We start from the raw sequence: 6,033 nt of genomic DNA on the forward strand, positions 1-6,033 counted from the left end.
AGCCCGTGAGCCACAACTACTGAGCCCGTGCACCACAACTACTGAAGCCCACGTGCCTAGAGCCTGAGCTCCGCAACAAGAGAAGCCACTGCAATGAGAAGCCCATGCACAGCAATGAAGAGTAGCCCCCGCTCTCCGCAACTAAGAAAGCCCGCGCGCAGCAAGAAAGACCCAACACAGCCAAAAATAAATAAATTAAAATAAATAAAATTTTAAAAACCACAATAATTTAGAGTGAAATTAATTGACTTGTGTGGTTTTTGGTTTTCTCTAATAACATTCAGCTGCTCTGATACAGATGCAGAGTAGGTGGGGCATTGTGACTAACCTGGGTTATGTTTGGCCAAGTCAGTATAAAGATGGGATAGGGGAGCTGTATTAGTTTTCTTCACTGCATAACAAATTACCACAAACTTAGAGGCTTAAAACAACATGCATTTATCATCTCACAGTTTCTATGTGTCAGGAGTCTGGGAACAAATTAGCTGGGTCTTCTCCTTCAGGATCTCATTAGGCTCCAGTACAGATGTCAACTGGAGCTGCAGTCCCATCAGAGTCTTGACTAGGTAAAATATCCACTTCCATGCTCCCTCAGGTTCTTGGAAGAATTCATCTCCTTGAAGCTCTAGGACTGAAGTCTTCATTTTCTTTTTCTTTTTTTTGTTTTTTTTTTTGTTCTTTTTTTATTTATTTTTTTTTCTGTTTTTAATTTCTCTTTTCCTTTTTTTGTTTTTTGTTTGTTTTATTTTTATTATTTTTTATTTGTTTTTTGGCTTTTGAAGTCCTCATTTTCTTTTTTTTTTTTCTGCGGCACGCAGGCCTCTCACCGCTGTGGCCTCTCCCCTTGCGGAGCACAGGCTCCAGACGCGCAGGCTCAGCGGCCACGGCTCACAGGCCCAGCCGCTCCGCGGCACGCAGGATCCTCCCGGACCGGGGCACAAACCCGTGTCCCCTGCATCAGCAAGCGGACTCTCAACCACTACGCCACCAGGGAAGCTCCTGAAATCCTCATTTCCTTGCTAGCTTTCAGGCAGGGATAGCTCTCTCAGCTGCTAGAAGCCAAGTTCCTCACCATTTGGTCCTTTCCATTGGCCCTCTCACAACATGACAGCTTACTCCTGCAAAGCTAGCAAGAGAAAGTCTCTCTAACTCCAGTCTGATAAGATGGAGTCTTAGGGAAGTAACATCCTATCACTTTTGCCATACTCTATTGGCTAGAAGCAAGTCACAGGTTCTGTTCAACTCACAGGTTCTGCTCAAAGGGAAGGAATTGCACAGGGCATGAACACCAGGTGGTGGGGATTACTAGAGGTCACTTTAGGGTCTGTCACCACAAGGGCTAGAATAGTAAGGATGTTTGCAAGGGAGTGATTATAATGATGGATAATGAAACCTAAGCTGGGTGTATTAGTTTTCTATTGCTACAGAACATATTGCCACAAACTTAGCAACTTAAAACAACACATGTTTACTATCTCACAGTTTCCATATGTTAGCAGTCCAGACACAGCTTATCGGGATTCTTTGTTCAGGTTCTCACAAGTTGCATGCAAGATATTGGCCAAGGCCACGGTCTCATATGAGGCCACATATCATTTCATATTCTCTTCTAAGCTCACATGGTTCTTGTTAGAATTTAGTTTTTTTTGTGGTTGTAAAACCGAGGACCACAGATCCTCGGGTCTGCCTGAAATTACCTGCCATGCAGCCCTCTCAACAGGAAGTTCACAGCCTAGCAACTTATCTCTTCAAGGCCAGCAGCTGAGTTCCTTGCATGGTAACAAGATGGAGCCATAATATACATACGGATAGATAGATAGATAGATAGATAGATAGATAGATAGATAGATAGATAGATATAGATATTCTCCCATCACATTTGCCATACTCTATTGGTTAGAAGCAAGTCGCAAGTCCTGCTTATACTTTAGAGAGGGGATTATATAGGGCAAAATACCAGGGGATAGAGATCATGGGGGTCATCTCAAAATTCTGCCTATCACACTAGTTAAGGAAGTAAGCGAGGACATGAGAAGAGTGAGGGGCAGTGAAAAGGTGATGGAGTGAAAGAATCAGAGGTTGAGATGAGATTGAAGAATTCTTATGCAGGGCAGGTGCGAGAGTAAATCAGCTAGAGGACCAGGAAATGATGATTAGAGTGGTATGTTTGAAAATGAAATTTGGGGAGGAGTTTCCTTTTTTGCTGAGGACAAGGGCTAGGCTGTGACCATGGAAGTATGAGGCTGAAGTGGCTGAAGGACAAGGTTAGAAATGAGGAGGTCAGAACACTGAGAGGCCAGGATGGTGGATGGGTCATCTACATCTAAGACTTGGCCTGCCATAAGAGCCTTATAAACTGAGCCCTGCCCCCCAAATGGAGCCCTCAAACTGAGATCCTAGAGTCCCACAGATTTCATGCCCCTCAGATAAAGCCCCCAGATTATACTGAGAAGCTCACATCGGCCTGAGTAAATTCCCAGGGAGAGGCACTGCCCTTTGTTTGTCCTTTTCCTTACATAAAAGCTCCTGCCCTGAGTACCCACCTGGGTTTCACACAATGTTTTATCTGTTTCCCTCCACCTCTGTCAAGCTAACAGCCTCTCATCCTATGCTGTCTCATCCTTATCCAGCCACCCCTACTCACCCCCTCCGCACACCTACTCCAGGGAGATGCAGCAGATAAGGCTGCTACTAGCCCATACGGTGCTGTTCTCTGAATAGAGTGAAAAAGACACTCCCCTGGGTGGACAAATTAGAAACATGAGCCCCTTCTTCCAGATAGGCACAGGTTTACAAAGGGGCAGCAGGCTTGTTGAGTGGATCACAGGCTAGATTTCAGCTCAGCCCCAATCCTCTGGACTGGGCACCTTTGTACAATGCATAAAATGCACAACAATATACAGCAGCCAAGGCAGCATGTGTAGGGGAAATGACCAGTGTAAGGTCAACCTCAGCTCTGCCACCTCCTAGCTAGGCAAGCTAGGGACAGCCACCTCCATTGTCTGAGCATGTTTCCTTGTTGGACAAATGGGACATAATCATACCTATTCTACAGGGTTGTTGTGAGGATTAAAGGAGTTAATTTATGCAAAATATCTGATGAGGAGTCCTGGAGAGGGCTGTGGGACCTGGGCCCTGCCCTAAGGAGCACTCAGTTTAATAGTGTATGTGACCCCTTGTGGGCAGGGACCACCTCTGTTCAGATAGTCTAACACTCATTCCTCCACTGTACTTCCTTTTCTGCAAATGGTCTGTTCATATCCCTTGCTTATTCTTCTACTGGAATGTCAGGGTTTTGTACCCAGGGATGCAAAGATAGAAGAAATGATTGGTGCTTATTCATGCACTCTAGGAATGGTATCTGGGGGAAACTGTTAATTTTTTTGCTATTATCAGGTTCCCTTGGTAGCTGAATGGCTTCTGTCTATCTAGCCTTCCTTTCAATCCAGTGAGTTCTCCCCCAGCCTTGAAATAATTCCATTTTTGCTTAAGGTAGCCAGGGCCACTTTCTGTTACTTGCAAGCAAAGACTTCTTATCAAAAATCACAGTTATAAGAGAGGAGATGAGGTTGGGCTGGACTTCTGCCAACCTTACAAGAATGATTTTGAGAGGAAACCCTTACATATATCATTCTGAATACTAATGAATGAAGTCTTACAGATTCAAGTTTTGCTCCCTGTGAGTGAACTCTAATAAATTACTATGTGATATAAGATAATAAGCCTATTATAAACAAAAGTTAAAGTGGACATAATACCTCATATTATTTGCTCTCAGAAAATTTCTGGAGCCTTGGAAGCAGAGTCATTTGGGCAAAATGTTGGGCAGGCAGGAACCACTGATTGTGAAAACAGTGTGGAGAAGCAAAACTCATCCATTTTTTTGCTTCATCCACTATGGAATCTGCTCCATTCCAAATATGGCCCTAGATGGAAATCCCATAAGAGTGTTCCATTACTTGCCTGGGAGAAACCAGAGCTGAACAGTTCCTGGAATTCCCAGCTGCTGGGCCTCATCCACAATAATGCTTATGTCCTCAGACATTCATTCCATCTCTGGGAACCAGGGATTTCATATGAGGGCTTTACTCAAAGATTAACCCTCACAGAGATGGTAGGTCTGGTTTTATTTTTATTTTTAAGGAGGAACTTTCTGAATTGTTCTTATCAGCTGGTAACAATCTCTCAGGTACACACTAAGAAACTCATATTTTGTCTTGCAGCTTTGTACCTGAGTTGTCAGATATCAAGCTCAGATCACCCCTTAACCGTGTCTCCTTCCCACCACATAGCCTTCAATAAGCTATAGCATTTGTAATGCCAATTCCTTCAAACATGACCTTCCAGCAACTTGATGAACCAGAACAATTAATAATGGAGATTTTGACATCGATGCAAATAATCACAGTGATGTGCAGACCTTTTTTCTTTATCAAAGCAGGAAAACTAGATGAACAGTCAAGCATCTCTGCACATAGTTCCCCAAAGTTTTCCTCCAGTTGTTACTGGACAAAGAAACTTTCTACTACTTTGAAGATGCCCAAGAGCCTTAATAGTCTCCCAAAGGGGTTCACAAAATAGAATGTCTTTGATGACATCAGCAGCACATAAAGGCTGAAAACTAGGTGCTGGCTGTACAGAGAGACAATGGTACTTTGACCCAGTTACATGCTGGAGGGAAATTGCTGTCTCTCTCCCTCCCTCCCTCGCTCTCCTCCTTCCTTCTTCTGGCTGCAAATATCAGAAATAAATTCTGTCACCTTGAATATGAAATATAATTTACTGTAAGGATAGAGAGAGCTTGTAGAAATGGAAGGAAAGGCTGAAGATTCAGGTCAGAGGGGACAGGATCTGGATCCAGTCTAGCAACTCTAGACTGATGATCTTTCAAGGTTGCTCCATCTGGATGAAGCTATTACACACAGTTCTGGATGAAAGTACTGTTTGCTCACTCCACTCCCTTTCTACTCAAAAGGTGGTCTGTGGACCAACAGCACTGGCATCATCTGGGAGTTTTTTAGAAATTCAGGATTTCAGGCCCCACTGACTCAGAATCTGCATTGTAACAAGGCTCTCAGGTGATTCATATGCACGTTAGAGTTCAGAGAAGCGCTGACCTCTTCAAGATCCAGCTGGTCTGGTTCGGGTCACGTGTCACTCCCTTGACTAGAGGAAAGCATGATACTGTGGTTGACAGTCCTGCCAGACTATATCCAATAGAAGAGTAATAATTCAGATCTCCCAAATAAGGGTGCTGTTACCAAAGGAGTGGGGAATGAATGCTGGGTGGCTAAGAACCAATTAAATATCCATTTCACCCTTGTTCTTTGGGAGGGTGAGGTTTGGAAGGTGTTTTCTCCTAGGAAGGGTTAACAAAATTTTGTGTATTCATTAGATCTGGGCCCTCCTTGGAGGCAATGAAGTTATTTTGCCCAAGAAAGGGAATTTCAGGGGCTTAAAAAAGAAAGCCTCTCAGCTCCACGGATTAATCCCTAGAGAATGGAAAGTAGGAGGGTCTGTGATGGGAAGTCCCGCGGCAGCTCCAGCAGGAGGTAAGCGCCCGGAGGGGCTAGGGCAAAGTTGCCGCGAGTGCGGGGCGGCTGGGGGTCCTGCCTGACCTAGAAGACTCGCTCCACATCTGCCGGGATGCGGAGCGGGGGCGGCTGCCCAAATTCGGGACTAGGAACCGCGTCCCCTTGGCCCGGGCTGATGGAAGTATGGAGGCGGGGATGTGTCTGAAGGACTCGGGCGCTTTCCAGTCTCGGCTGCGGGCTCCCTTTCTGCCTTCCCGGCTGTGGCGCTGACTCCCCTGTGCAGTCCCAGAGAATCTCCTTAGAGTGCGGTCGCCTCCAAACTCCAGATTGCCGAGCTCTCTGCAACCGCACCCAGAGCTGGGTGCCAGATAATTCTCACCCTTTCGGGGAGAGGACGAGAAGGGGGGCGGCTGACCCGCCATGCAATTGAGGACTAGATTCAAACTGTGCGTCTGGGGGTCGTTACAGCGCCGCGCTCTCTCACTCTAGGACCCCTTGC

The sequence above is a fragment of the Globicephala melas genome, chromosome X (assembly GCF_963455315.2).
Source record: "Globicephala melas chromosome X, mGloMel1.2, whole genome shotgun sequence".
Taxonomy (NCBI): Eukaryota; Metazoa; Chordata; class Mammalia; order Artiodactyla; family Delphinidae; genus Globicephala; species Globicephala melas.